Source organism: Oryx dammah, unplaced genomic scaffold, assembly GCF_014754425.2.
Source record: "Oryx dammah isolate SB20612 unplaced genomic scaffold, SCBI_Odam_1.1 HiC_scaffold_5, whole genome shotgun sequence".
Lineage (NCBI taxonomy): Eukaryota > Metazoa > Chordata > Mammalia > Artiodactyla > Bovidae > Oryx > Oryx dammah.
Window position 1 is genome coordinate 57,739,860 of NW_024070189.1, and position 15,922 is coordinate 57,755,781.

Below are 15,922 nucleotides of genomic sequence, written 5' to 3' on the forward strand. Positions count from 1 at the left end.
CTGTGCATCAATAGCAGACTATCTTGATTAAGACAGCTTTATAACAAGTCAAGAATAAGGAAGTCAAATTTTTTATCCTACTGTTTTTCTTAAGAAGTTTCTTAGCTCTTATTTTATTCTTTCATATGAATTTTATTTATTTTTTTTAATTAATTAATTTATTTATTTTTAATTTTTACTTTACAATTCTGTATTGTCATATGAATTTTAAAGTAATGTAATGTTTATGTTCAAGCTGGTTTTAGAAAAGGCAGAGGAACCAGAGATCAAATTGCTAACATCCGCTGGATCATCAAAAAAGCAAGAGGGTTCCAGAAAAACATCTATTTCTGCTTTACTGACTATGCCAAAGCCTTTGACTGTGTGGATTACAATAAACTGTGGAAAATTCTGAAAGAGATGGGAATACCAGACCACCTGACCTGCCTCCTGAGAAACCTATATGCAGGTCAGGAAGCAACAGTTAGAACTGGACATGGAACAACAGACTGGTACCAATTAGGAAAAGGAGTACATCAACGCTGTATATTGTCACCCTGCTTATTTAACTTCTATGCAGAGTACATCATGAGAAATGCTGGGCTGGAGGAAGCACAAGCTGGAATCAAGATTGCCAGGAGAAATATCAATAACCTCAGATATGCAGATGACACCACCCTTATGGCAGAAAGTGAAGAGGAACTAAAAAGCCTCTTGATGAAAGTAAAAGAGGAGCATGAAAAAGTTGGCTTGAAGCTCAACATTCAGAAAACTAAGATCATGGCATCTGGTCCCATCACTTCATGGGAAATAGATGGGGAAACAGTGGAAACAGTATCAGACTTTATTTTGGGGGGCTCCAAAATCACTGCAGATGGTGATTGCAGCCAGAAATTAAAAGACGCTTACTCCTTGGAAGAAAAGTTATGACCAACCTAGATAGCATATTCAAAAGCAGAGACATTACTTTGCCAACAAAGATCCGTCTAGTCAAGGCTATGGTTTTTCCAGTGGTCATGTACGGATGTGAGAGCTGGACTGTGAAGAAGGCTTAGCGCCGAAGAATTGATGCTTTTGAACAGTGGTGTTGAAGAAGACTGTTGAGAGTCCCTTGAACTGCAAGGAGATCCAACCAGTCCATTCTGAAGGAGATCAGCCCTGGGATTTCTTTGGAGGGAATGCTGCTGAAGCTGAAACTCCAGTACTTTGGGCCACCTCGTGCGAAGAGTTGACTCATTGGAAAAGACTCTGATGCTGGGAGGGATTGGGGGCAGGAGGAGAAGGGGACAACAGAGGATGAGATGGTTGGATGGCATCACTGACTCAATGGTCTGAGTGAACTCCAGGAGTTGGTGATGGACAGGGAGGCCTAGCATGCTGCGATTCATGGGGTCACAAAGAGTCTGACATGACTGAGCGACTGAACTGAAGTGAACTGAATGTCCTGGGAGAGAAGAGAATTGATAACTTTAAAATATTCAGTTCAGTTCAGTTCAGTTGAGTCACTCAGTCGTGTCCGACTCTTTGCCCAGCATCAGGGTCTTTTCAATGAGTCAGTCGTTCGCATCAGGTGACCAAAGTTTTGGAATTTCAGCTTCAACATCAGTGCTTCCAATGAACACCCAGGACTGATCTTTAGGATGCACTGGTTGGATCTCCTTACAGCCCAAGGGACTCTCAAGAGTCTTCTCCAACCCACTGTTCAAAAGCATCAATTCTTCGGCTCTCAGCTTTCTTTATAGTCCAACTCTTACATCCATACATGACTACTAGAAAAACTGTAGCCTTGACTAGACGGACCTTAGTCAGCAAAGTAATGCCTCTGCTTTTTAATATGCTATCTAGGTTGGTCATAACTTTCCTTCCAAGGAGTAAGCATCTTTTAATTTCATGGCTGCAGTCACATCTGCAGTGATTTTGGAGCCCCCAAAATAAAGTCATCTACTGTTTCCCCATCTATTTGCCATGAAGTGATGGGACCGGATGCCATGATCTTAGTTTTCTGAATGTTGAGCTTTAAGCCAACTTTTTCACTCTCCTCTTTCACTTTCATCAAGAGGCTCTTTAGTTCTTCTTCACTTTCTGCCATAAGGGTGGTGTCATCTGCATATCTGAGGTTATTGATATTTCTCCTGGCAATCTTGATTCCAGCTTGTGCTTCCTCCAGCCCAGCATTTCTCATGATGTATTCTGCATATAAGTTAAATAAACCAGGTGACAATATACAGCCTTGACATACTCCTTTCCTATTTGGAGCCAGTCTGTTCCATGTCCAGTTCTAACTGTTGCTTCCTGACCTGCATACACATTTCTCAAGAGGCAGGTCAGGTGGTCTGGTATTCCCATCTCCTTCAGAATTTCCACAGTTTATTGTGATCCACACAGTCAAAGTCTTTGGCATAGCCAATAACACAGAAATAGATGTTTTTCTGGAACTCTCTTGCTTTTTCAATGATCCACGGATGTTGGCAATTTGATCTCTGGTTCCTCTGCCTTTTCTAAAACCACCTTGGACATCAGGAAGTTCACAGTTCATTGCTAAAGCCTGGCTTGGAGAATTTTGAGCATTACTTTACTAGCATGTGGGATGAGTGCAATTGTGAGGTAGTTTGAGCATTCCTTGGCATTGCCTTTCTTTGGGATTGGAATGAAAACTGACCTTTTCCAGTCCTATGGCCACTGCCGAGTTTTCCAAATTTGCTGGCATATTGAGTGCAGCACTTTCACAGCATCATCTTTCAGGATTTGAAATAGCTCAAATAGAATTCCATCACCTCCACTAGCTCTGTTCATAGTGATGCTTCCTAAGGCCCACTTGACTTCACATTCCAGAATATCTGGCTCTAGGTGAGTGATTAAACCATTGCGATTATCTGGGTCATGAAGATCTTTTTTGTACGGTTCTTCTGTGCATTCTTGCCACCTCTTCTTAATATCTTCTGCTTCTGTTAGGTCCATACCATTTCTGCCCTTTTTCGAGCCCATCTTTGCATGAAATGTTCCCTGGTATCTCTAATTTTCTTGAAGAGATCTCTAATCTTTCCTATTCTGTTGTTTTCCTCTATTTCTTTGCACTGATCACTGAGGAAGGCTTTCTTATCTCTTCTTGCTATTCTTTGGAACTCTGCATTCAAATGGGAACATCTTTCCTTTTCTCCTTTGCTTTTTGCCTCTATTCTTTTCATAGCTATTTGTAAGGCCTCCTCAGACAGCCATTTTGCTTTTTTACATTTTTTTTTCTTGGGGATGGTCTTGATCCCTGTCTCCTGAACAACGTCACGAACCTCCGTCCATACTTCATTAGGCACTCTATCAGATCTAGTCCCTTAAATCTATTTCTCACTTCCACTGTATAATCATAAGGGATTTGAATTAGATCATACCCAAATGAATGGTCTAGTGGTTTTCCCTACTTTTTTCAATTTCAGTCTGAATTAAGCCTCAATTTAAAAGGAACACTATATATTGGGTTGGCCAAAAAATTTGTTCAGATTTTTTCTGCAGCATCTTCTGGGAAAACGAGAACATACTTTATGGCCAACCCAGTATTTCCCTTTATATAAGTCATCTTAGTGTCTCTTCACAAAGTCATATGATTATTCCATAGAAGTCTTATACTTTGTTAAGCTTATTCCTAACTACTCGATTTTTTCTTTTTGGTTATGAATTCTATTTTTATTTAAATGTCAATTTCTCTTTGATATTTTATAAAACAAATCTATGTTATTGACTTTTCAAATTCACCAATATTAATAAACTGCTTTTAATGATAATATTTTATCTGTAGATACTTTTGGATTTTCTTTGTATTCTTTAATATCATCTACAAATGATAACAACTTTTCTTCTTCCTCTGCATTCTTTGTAACTTGTATTTCTTTGCCATATGCTCACCAAACCTGTGTACAGTATCAAATAGATGTAATAGTGGTGTGGATATTTGTGTCTTGTTTCTAATCTTAGAAGAAAGCTTTTAACATTTCACAATTAATGTGGTTTGTTGTAAATGTTTTCATATCATTTAAAGATTAAGGAAGTCTTCTATTTCTAGTTTGAGATTCTCTCCCTCCCCCCATTATAAGCAGAGTTTTATCAAATCCTTTTTCTGTGTCTGTAAATTTTTTTCATGGGATTTTTTTCTCTTTTACTTTATGTCAATGAGTGATATTGGCTTTTAATTTTCCTTTCCTGGTCTCAGGATCATGCTAAACCTTTTAAGGGAATGGTCTCCCTTTTTCTTTTTTTCTTTTCTATGGTAATGTTTGTATAAGATTGGAATTATTTCTTCCTTCAATTTTTGGTAGTACAGCCAACTGGTCCTGAATTTAAACCTAAAGAATTATCTTACTCTTCTGTTTTTTCTAATCTTGATGAATAGTTTGGTTAATCTGTTATTTCTAGGAATTTGTTTATTCCAACTAAAATTTTAGCTTGTTGGCATAGCTTTGTGCATAATATTTCTTTATTACCTGTTGTCTATGTCTACAAGATTTGAGTTGCTATTCTTGTTTAAATTCCTGATATTGGCTGTTGGTGCCTTCCCTCTAGTTTTCTTGTGTATTGCCAGAGGCTTGACAATTTTATTACTATTTCAAAGAATCAACTTTTAGGTATTTTGATTCTCTCTCTTAGATATTTGTTTACTATCTTATTAGTTTCTTCTTAATTATTTTCTTGTCTTCTTTGGGAGTTATTTTCTTCTGTTTTTCTCATTCTCGAGAAAGATATTTAATTCATTAATCTTTACCCTTTTCTTTTTTCTAATATGTTTATTCAAGGCTCTTGGCTTTTCTCTAAATACTCCTTAATTGCATCATCATGTTTTTTAATGATATATCAAAATAATTCAGTTCAAAATAGCTTCTAATTCTAGTGTAATGCTTACTTTGACCCACAGGTTATTTCAAACTGAATTTTAGAATTTTCAAACTCATGGGATATTCTAAACATCTTTCTGTTATTGATTTCTAGCTTAATTTCCTTGTGATCAGATAATATGCTCATATAAATTTCATCTTTAGCTATTTATTGACAATTTTTTATATACAACATAGTCAATTTTATAAATTATGAAGAAAATAATGTGCATTCTGTACTTGCTGAACTCCGTACTTTATATATGTCCAGTAAGTCAGTTTTCTTGTCTCTAATATAATTGCATTCCTTCTAGGTGCTGAGCCAACCAGAAAATTCATTTGCCAAAGCTCAGCTGCTATACCTCTCTAATCTTACAGTCAGTAGCTCTGATGGTATCTAGCCCATAATGAGCAGCTCTCATGGCATGATGATCATTTGGTGTCACATAGGCAGCCACTCAGTCTCTACTAGGGCTCAGGAGCATGACACCATCTATTTATAAACACACAGAAGCTGTCTTATTGTATGAATAGAAGGCATGGATCTACACTATAAGATTTATACTCCAGCCCTCCTGCTGTGGGCTGCTGGAAGCTCTGCACAGCATCCTTACGCACTATTGGCATTGGCATATGCAACATCAGATTGACTGTATCACATCAGATTGGCTAGTATTACAGTTTCAACCTGATATGTGTCTTTTTCTTACTCCCACTCTGCTCAAACCTGGTAGCATTTTGAGTTCCAAAATCATATATGCTGCCTCTAAAATCCAAAGAGGTCCCTAAAGAGAGTGCCTCTTTTTCAGTGGGGAGAGATTCAAGAGATAATTTGCATTTTACCTCAGGGGGAATTTTCTGGCCTGCCCCAGAGCCCTAGAATCCTTGTTGACGCGCAGGCCCCTAAGTCTTTGTGGGGCTAATCCTTTACTCTTTGACATGCTTGTGTCCTGCTAGGCCATCGAGGGTCCTTTTCATTTTCTGCCCATTAGACCCAGTTAGCACGGTGTCATCAATATGGCAGTCTAACATGCTCCACAGAATGTTCTATGTTGAGGTTTTTGTGGAGTATGTTACAAAAGAAAGGGTTAACATAGCTCTGGGGCAAAACAGTGAATGTATTCTGCTCCCCTGTTGTGAGAAGATGACCTACCTTTGATTTTATTCAGTGACAGAGTTTAAGATGAATGCATTCAGCAGAAAAATAGCCACCTCTCAAGTGCTGAAGGCTATACTGATCTACTCCAGTAAAGATAACCACTGGTATGGCAGCTATAATTGGACCTGCCAGTTGGTTAAGTAAATTGCAGTCCATTGTCATCAAATCACTATGATCCATCCAGTTTTTGCAGGGGTGAACAACTGAAGTAACTGTGGATATGGTGGAGACTATCACCTCTGCAAACTGAGTTTGAGAATGTAGTGCTAATCTCTGAAATTAGGGTGCAGAACTACTTAAGATTTACTGTCTTGCTTAGGGAAAGGGAAATTTCAGGTTTTCCACTCTAGTGTTTCTTACCCTGCCAGTCAGGGAACAAATGAAAGGGTTTGACATTGAAAGTTTCTAAGACCAAGAGGTTCCATGGTGTAATGGTGAGCACTTTGAATGCCGAAAGTTTCTAAGACCATCCCCAGGGTCAGTGATTTGCTAGAAAGACTCATCAGACTCAGCATATAGTCATACTCATGGCTGAGTATGTAAAATTATATAGTTAAAAAATACAAAGAAAAACCAGCAAAGGGAACAGGTGCATCAGACAAAATCTGCAGGAAAGTATGTAGAAGTTTCTAAGAGTCCTTTTCCCTTGGATTCACACCGAAAGTGCTTAATTCTTGTAGATCAAACTGAAACAACATGTATGAAGTGTTGTCTACCAGGGAAGCTTACCTGAAATCTAGGGGTTTTATTGGGTGCTGGACTCACATGAGCCTAGCATAAACTACATTGTGTATACAGTTAGGCACAGTAAACCACTTTTATCAGTTATTAAATGTTGGGGACACTCCCAAAATTCAAGTCCCAGATGTCACCAAAGGGCCAGCCTTGCAAACAGGCCTTTCTAAGGATAGCAGTCTCAGGCCTGCTATGGTAACTCTTTCCTGCACAGTCCAGCCCCTTGGCCCTTGGCCAAGGTGTCTTTATGACAAGAGTATTATCAGTGGGACTCCATGTAACAGGATGAGACCCACTGATAGCTTATGGTGACTATGTCAGATTCATGATCTTCCCACTGATAGCTTACGGTGAATGATGTCGGATTTATGATCTCCAAAGATTTAGCTTTGGGACCAGGGACCAGGCTTGATCACTCAAGAGCTTTTGTGTAGCAGAGTTTTATTAATGTGAAAAAGGGACAGAGAAAGCTTCTGACACAGACATCGGAAGCGGGGTGGTGAGTGCCCCCCTCATTAGTTTTAGCAAGGGAGTTATATACCTTATTATAGTAAAGAGTCTTACCAGACCCACTCCCACAGGATTAGAACTAACCATAGAAAGATCTTAACAGACCCACTCCCACAACATACATCTCTAGATAAAAGATTAGTCAGAAGTTTCTTGTTAAGGGGGGCTTCCCTGATAGCTCAGTTGGTAAAGAATCTGCCTGCAATGTGGGAGACCTGGGTTTGATCCCTGGGTTGGGAAGATCCCTTGGAGAAGGGAAAGGCTACACACTCCAGTATTCTGGCCTAGAGAATTCCATGGACTGTATAGTCCAAGTGGTTGCAAAGAGTTGGACATGACTAAGAGACTTTCACTTCACTTCACTTCTTGTTAAGGAGAAACATGTCCTTGAGCAAGATACATTGTTATATTGACTAAGACAAAGCAATGTAGAAAAAATGTTTGTCCTTTTTGCCTCCTTCTTTTCTCCTCCTTGAGAGCCTTGGACCCCTTTCTCTTTCTTGAGAGCCCAAGACCCCTTTTCTTCTCCTCAAGGACCCTAGACTCTTTTTTTTTATCAACCTGCCTAGGAACTGATTCTCTCACCACATACAATATTGGCCTCAGTTATGCCCTTCATAGCAAACACCCTCTTCCAACAACACAAGAGAAGACTCTACACACGGACATCACCAGATAGTCAACACCAAAACCAGACTGATTATATTCTTTGCAGCCAAAGATGGAGAAGCTCTATAGAGACAGCAAAAACAAGACCGGGAGCTGACTGTGGCTCAGATCATGAACTCCTTATTGCCAAATTCAGACTTACATTGAAGAAAGTAGGGAAAACCACTAGACCATTCAGGTATCACCTAAATCAAGTCCCTTATGATTATATAGTGGAAGTGAGAAATAGATTTAAGAGACTAGATCTGATAGACAGAGTGCCTGATGAACTATGGATGGAGGTTCGTGACATTATACAGGAGACAGGGATCAAGACCATCCCCATGGAAAAGAAATGCAAAAAAGCAAAATGGCTGTCTGCTGTCTGAGGAGGCCTTACAAATAGCTGTGAAAAGAAGAGAAGTGAAAAGCCAAGGAGAAAAGGAAAGATATTTCCATTTGAATGCAGACTTCCGGAGAATAGCAAGGAGAGATAAGAAAGCCTTCCTCAGTGATCAGTGCAAAGAAATAGAGGAAAACAACAGAATGGGAAAGACTAGAGATCTCTTCAAGAAAATTAGAGATACCAAGGGAACATTTCATGCAAAGATGAGCCCGATAAAGGACAGAAATGGTATGGACCTAACAGAAGCAGAAGATATTAAGAGGTGGCAAGAATACACAGAAGAAGGGGTGGGAGGGGGGTTCATGTTTGGGAACGCATGTACACCTGTGGTGGATTCATGTCAATCTATGCCAAAACCAATACAGAATTGTAAAGTAAAAATTAAAAATAAATAAATAAATTAAAAAAAAAAAAGAATACACAGAAGAACTGTACAAAAAAGATCTTCATGACCCAGATAATCACGATGTTGTAATCACTCACCTAGAATCAGACATCCTGGAATGTGAAGTCAAGTGGGCCTTAGAAAGCATCACTATGAACAAAGCTAGTGGAGGTGATGGAATTCTATTTGAGCTATTTTCAAGTCCTGAATGTTGAGCTGTGAAAGTGCTGCACTCAATATGCCAGCAATTTTGGAAAACTCAGCAGTGGCCACAGGACTGGAAAAGGTCAGTTTTCATTCCAATCCCAAAGAAAGGCAATGCCAAGGAATGCTCAAACTACCTCACAATTGCACTCATCCCACATGCTAGTAAAGTAATGCTCAAAATTCTCCAAGCCAGGCTTTAGCAATGAACTGTGAACTTCCTGATGTCCAAGGTGGTTTTAGAAAAGGCAGAGGAACCAGAGATCAAATTGCCAACATCCGTGGATCATTGAAAAAGCAAGAGAGTTCCAGAAAAACATCTATTTCTGCTTTATTGGCTATGCCAAAGCCTTTGACTGTATGGATCACAATAAACTGTGGAAAAGTCTGAAAGAGATGGGAATACTAGATCACCTGACCTGCCTCTTGAGAAATGTGTATGCAGGTCAGGAAGCAACAGTTAGAACTGAACATGGAACAACAGACTGGTTCCAAATAGGAAAAGGAGTACGCCAAGGCTGTATATTGTCACCCTGCTTATTTAACTTCTATGCAGAATACATCATGAGAAACTCTGGGCTGGAGGAAGCACAAGCTGGAATCAAGATTGCTGGGAGAAATATCAATAACCTCAGATATGCAGATGATACCACCCTTATGGCAGAAAGTGAAGAGGAACTAAAGAGCCTCTTGATGAAAGTGAAAGAGGAGAGTGAAAAAGTTGGCTTAAAGCTCAACATTCAGAAAACTAAGATCATGGCATCCGGTCCCATCACTTCATGGCAAATAGATGGGGAAACAGTGGAAACAGTGGCTGACTTTATTTTGGGGGGCTCCAAAATCACTGCAGATGGTGATTGCAGCCATGAAATTAAAAGACACTTACTCCTTGGAAGGAAAGTTATGACCAACCTAGACAGCATATTAAAAAGCAGAGACATTACTTTGCCAACAAAGGTCCATCTAGTCAAGGCTATGGTTTTTCCTCTGGTCATGTATGGATGTGAGAGTTGGACTATGAAGAAAGCTGAGCGCTGAAGAATTGATGCTTTTGAACTGTGGTGTTGGAGGAGACTCTTGAGAGTCCCTTGGACTGCAAGGAGATCCAATCAGTCCATCCTAAAGGAGATCAGTCCTGGGTATTCATTGGAAGGACTGATGCTGAGGTGGAAACTCCAATACTTTGGCCACCTCATGTGAAGAGTTGCCTCATTGGAAAAGACCCTGATGCTGGGAGGGATTGGGGGCAGGAGGAAAAAGGGACAACAGAGGGTGAGATGGCTGGATGGCATCACCGACTCGATGCACAGAAGTTTAGGTGAACTCCGGAAGTTGGTGATGGACAGGGAGGCCTGGTGTGCTGCGATTCATGGAGTCATAAAGAGTCAGACACAACTGAGCGACTGAACTGAACTGAAGTGAACTGATGCCCTTCATGGACTTCTCAGGTGGGTCAGTCAGTAAGGAATCTGCCTGCAATGCAGGAGACCCAGGTTCGACCCCTAGATCAGGAAGATCCCTTGGAGAATGGAATGGCAACCCAATCTAGTATTCTTGCCTGGAGAATTCCTTGGACAAAGGAGCCTGGTGGGTTACAGTCCATGGGGTCGCAAAGAGTTGGACACAACTGAGCGACTAACACACATACACATGCCCTTTATGAGTCCTAGCTCTGGCCAGTTAAACAAATCCCACTAACCATAAAGGCCTTCCTAAGAAAGCCAGGGATCTTCCTGCTTAAGTTTTTGTTATGAGTCTTTTTCCTTAGCCCAAGGCTTCAAGTCAGGCACAGCACAACTCTGGCTAGTAAGTTGAAGCTGAGACAATGCCTTTTGGGGCTGAGGCAGTGTCAGGGTACACATGTCAAAATTACAATTCCAGAGGGTACATGCAGTACCTCTGGAGACAGAGTTTACATTGTTAGGGCACCCCAAGCAGAACATATGTCAGCTAGGCAGTACCGGTTGACAGCCTCCAAGATAGCCTCCAACCATGGTACCTCCTGCTCTGGGATTCTCAGTTCAGTCCAATAATTCACTTCAGTTTTTGATTTCCAAGGGGCTTCCCAAGGCAGTCATTTCCAAACACATTTGCTTGTACACTATATCAGTTTATCCACCTCGTGTGTGGACAGCACCTGGAAGTGCTCTGCATCGAAGGTGCAGGAGCTGGAGCCACTCTCTGCTGCTTCCTAGTCGGCAGTGTCAGGTGTGATTAAGGGCTCAGCAGCCCAGCGGAACTATATGTGTTCACAGCAGCTTGGTAGGCAGCATGGGGAGTTTTCCTTCAAGAAGAGAGGGAAGCGTCCAGGAACAGTTCTGAAAAACAAACACCATTAATGTCCTCCCCACTCTGTGCCTCTCCAGAATGTGTTTTCTTCATTGTCAAAAAATCAAGTGTATCCCATTTAGTAACTATAAATAACTTTTTATTTTTTAGTTACCCCTACTCCAACCCAGAGCTCTTGTTTGGAAAGGCTGTGTGCAAGAGACAAAAGCAGTTTCACAGAAAAGATTTTTGATGTAATTTAACCACAAAGTCATATCATGTTAAGGAGTTGGTCATGATGATATTCTGAGTTTTCAAAGGTTTTCAACATGATTTATAGAGATCAATCTATTTCTGGAGATAGTTGCATTTAACAGTCAGATTGCCTTAATAAGATTTGTCTACTAGGAAAAAGGTGAGGGAAATAGAGTCACACTGTTAGTTCATTGATGCAGATGGCAACCAAACTAGAAATCTGAATACAGCAAGTCAGTAGCAGTGCAACATATTGCAGTAGGGTCCAGAGTTTGATCTGTCTGGAGTGAGTGGAGGGGTCATAGTCACTGTAATGTGCCTTCCCCCAACTTGGCAGCTTTCCACAGTACTCACAAGTTAGAAATGCAACCAGTCTCTGTATGTATCTATCAGAAATGTAGAGGCAATCAGCACCTCAATTGCAAATAGCCCTACCAGAAAATAAGCCCTTTTCTGTGGGCATCTGTAAGTGGCCCAGATAGTCCCGCCAGCATCCATGTTTTCACTGTTTAGGGCTGCACAAAGTGGTTTCCTAAACCTGTACAATCACAGAATCTATGTTTCCTTTATTTATTAAAAAATTTATTTATTTGACTGTGCCGGGTCTTAGTTGTAGCACGGGGAATCTTCAGTCTTTGTTGTGGCTTGCTGGGTCTTTAGTTGCAGCATGTGAACTCTTAGTTGTGACATGTGGGATCTAGTTCCCTGACCAGGGATCGAACCAGGGATCCCTGCATTGGGAGCTCAGAGTCTTAGCCACTGGACCACCAGGGAAGTCTCTGTGTTCCCTTTATTGAGCCTATGGCTGCTTTCAATTTGGCACAGCTCATGCTGTAACTGAAATGGCCCTTAGAAGGTAATATCAGATTTTCACTTAGACTCAGATCTAGGTGATTCGGATCTGTGAATTCATAATTCCAAGAAAGCTAGTGGTAAGGGAAAGTGGAAATGCTCCCCAAATCCAAGTCCCCAGATAACAGCCAAAGGCCAGCCTTGCAAGCAGGGCTTTCTAAGGATTTGCTGCGTTAGCTCTTTTCTGCACAGGGTTCTTCCTGCTGATAAGTATATCTATCCCAATTATACACTCAGGGACCTGGGAAATAATCACATGGTAATAATCACATGGTCTGTGGATGCTTTGGCTCCACTTTGAGGTGGATTTGGGCCTACATTTCATTCATCTCTTGATCTCTATAAGCCTTCATTATAGCTGAAGGACCATTGTAGTGTTTTAGGTCACCTCTTTCAGAGGCTGCTCAGGAACTATATTTGACCTCCTTTGAGAATTCTGAATAATCCACTTTCCCAAGTGCAGTTACCTAGGCAAATAGCTGCAGATCTCTGGAGGAAGGGATAGAAGGAACACTTGAGCTTCCCTGGTAGCTCATTGGTAAAGAATCAGCCTGCCAAGGCAGGAGACCTGGCTTCAATCTCTGGGTCAGGAAGATGCTCTGGAGAAGGCAATGGCAGCCCATTCCAGTACTCTTGCCTGAGAAATCCCATGGACAGAGGAGCCTGGTGGGCTTCAGTTCACTGGGTTGCCAAAGAGTCAGACACGAGTTAGCAACCAAACAACAACAGAAGGAACACTTAGAGTCTTTAGTTGCAGTGGCATTGCCCTTCTTTGAGGAGTGTTATCTTCTCCTTCTAACAGGCTCTGGGATGTGACCTGATATATCTAAACACAGGGTGAGGAACTACAGTGTTCCATTGTAATAGCTGTGCATGTTGCCTGCTAAGTTGACTCAATCATGTCCGACTCTTTGCGATCCCATGGACCATAGCCCATCGGGCTCCTCTGTCCATGAGATTCTCCAGGCAAGAATACTGGAGTGGGTTGCCGTGCTCTCCTCCAGGGGATCTTCCCGACCCAGGGATCCAACTCTTGTCTCTTAAGTCTCCTGCATTGGCAGGCAGGTTCTTTACCACCAGTGCCACCTTCAAAGCTGCAGTAGCTGTACACCAACTCTCAAATACATTTACAAAACAAGACAAGCTACATTTATTTTCTTGTCTTTCTTGCTCCCAGGAACACATTGATTTATTAGGCATAGCCACAATCCCCATATGTAAAAACACCTTGATTGCCATGGTGGTCTTGCTGATACCACAGTAGTTAAATCTGCTTTGCCACTAATAGTTATGTGGAGCTATTTGGCCTCTGTTATTCTAAAATCTTATTATTCTTACTCATGCCAGAGAGGTCAGTTCTTTGCCAGCATCAGTACCACAAACCCTTGTCTATAAGGGATAGCTACCCACTGAGCTTCACAAAGATGACAGTATTTTTCTCATTAGAAGCCTCACTTCTGGGCCATCTTAGAGAACATAATTTTGGGGTTCTCAGGTTTTATAGTCAATCTATTCTAACATCCTCACCTCTCTGAGCCTTCTTATATTCTCTTCCATACTATGTCTGAGGATATTTCATATCTCTACTACATTTATTAGCTATTCATTCTGTCTAATCTTCAAAGAACCATTGATCTTTCTGGCCAAAGTATTGGGATCTGGTTCAAGTATCCTTGCCAGAAGCTTAAATCCCAAGTCATGGACAAGTTCTCCATGTCATTTAATTCTGTCATATCCAGCTTTGTATTATGTGCCCTAGTCTAATACTCTCAAAATCCATTCTCTCATGATTCCCTGGATCCTCTTGTACATTTGGTCAGGTCTTGCAATTGCTTCTGTGAAAGTGATCTCCTCTAGAATGGAAAGTGTACTTTTCCATAGGTCATAGCCTAAGGAATGTGGATTAGAAGGAGAGATGTTGATTTTTTCACACTACTAAGACAGGGATCCATATGGTGTTTTGGATTCCCACTGTAATGTAAAGGGAAACTTTCACAATGTCTGCTGTCCTTGATGTCCTGCAAATGGAGGAGGGTGGTGTCCTCAAATTCCTTGCAGTGGGAACCCACGTAGGTGGCACCAACCTTGACTTCCAAATGGAACAGTACACCTACAGAAGGAAAAGTTATGGCATCTACATCATAAATCTGAAGAGAACTTGGGAGAAGCTTCTGTTGGCAGCTTGTGCCACTGTTGCCTTGGAAAACCCAGCTGATGGCAGTGTCACATCCTCCAGGAATACTAGCCAGTGAGCTGTGCTGAAGTTTGTTGCTGCCACTGGAGCTATTCCTATTACAGGCCACTTCAGTCCTGGAACTTTCACTAACCAGATCCAGGCAGCCTTCCGGGAGCCAAGACTTCAGTTAGTTACTGATCCCAGGGCTGACCACCAGCCTCTCACAGATGCCTCCTACATTAACCTGCCTACCATTGCTCTGTGTAACAGACTCCCCTCTGTGTTATGGGGACATTGCCATCCTGCAAGAGGAGAATGGGGCGGCAGAGGATGAAATGGTTGGATGGCATCATCGACTCAATGGACATGAGTTTGAGCAAACTCTGGAAGATATGGAGGGACAGGGAAGCCTGGTGTGCTGTCATCCATGGGGTTGCAAAGAGTTGGGCATGACTGAATGAACAACGACAACAACAAGGGCGCTCACTCAGTGGGCCTGATGTGGTGGTGGTCGCAGACCTGGGAAGTTCTGTGCATGTGTGGCATCATCTCCTGGGAACACCCATGGGAAGTCACGCCTGATCTCTGCTCCTACAGAGGTCCTGAAGAGTTTGAAAAGGAATAATAGGTGGCAGCTGAGAAGGCTGTGACCAAGGAGGAATTTCAGAGTGAATGGACTGCTCGGTTCATTCACCAGTTCATTTGCTCACTGAGTTCACTGCTACTCAAACTGAAGGCTGAACTGGTCCAAAGGCATGCAGGAACTCAGCTCAGCAGTTCCCCACTGAAGACTGGAGTGCTCAGCCTGCCACTGCACACTGGTCTGTAGCTCCCACCTGTCAAGCCGCTGAATGGGTAGGAGCAACCACTGAGTGGTCTTAAGTTGTTCTTCCACAAACTTTTAAAAAGTAATTTTATTTATTCATTTAATTTTGGCTGTGCTTGGTCTTTGTTGCTGTGTGGGCTTTCTCATTAGCTGCAGGGAGCAGGCCCTAGTCTCTAGTTGCAATGCTTGGGCTTCTCACTGCAGTGGCTTCCCTTGTGGAACACAGGCTCTAGGGCATTTGGGCTTCAGGAGCTGTGGTTCCAGGGCTCTAGAGCACAAGCTCCATAGTTGTGGCTCATGGGCTTAGTTGCTCCACAGCATGTGGGATCTTCCCAGACCAGGGATGGAACCCACGTCTCCTGCATTGAGCAGGTGGATTCTTTACTGTTGAGCCACCGGGGAAGCCCCCACATACTCTTAAAATGGAAATAGGCTGACAGAAAATAAACAGTTTCTTTAAAAAAAAAAAAAAAAGGAGAGATGTTAAGAACAAGTGTCATTTTGTAAAGCACCTGCCTCGTAAATGTGTTGTATGGTTTCCAGGAAAGTGGATACTGCTTTCCTCTGGCAAATAGTTTAAAAGTCTTAGGTTGGCCGGAGGATTCAGAAGAGTCAAGGGCTTTAAGATTTTAGGTTCATTTACCACCAAATATTGGTATAGTT

At 41.7% G+C, this 15,922-nt stretch overlaps 1 pseudogene; it reads left to right on the top strand.

Annotated features, from left to right (window-relative positions):
• The first annotated feature begins 14,254 nt into the window (after window positions 1-14,254).
• LOC120863545 lies at window positions 14,255-15,315 on the top strand (annotated as a pseudogene).
• The last annotated feature ends 607 nt before the right edge of the window (window positions 15,316-15,922 follow it).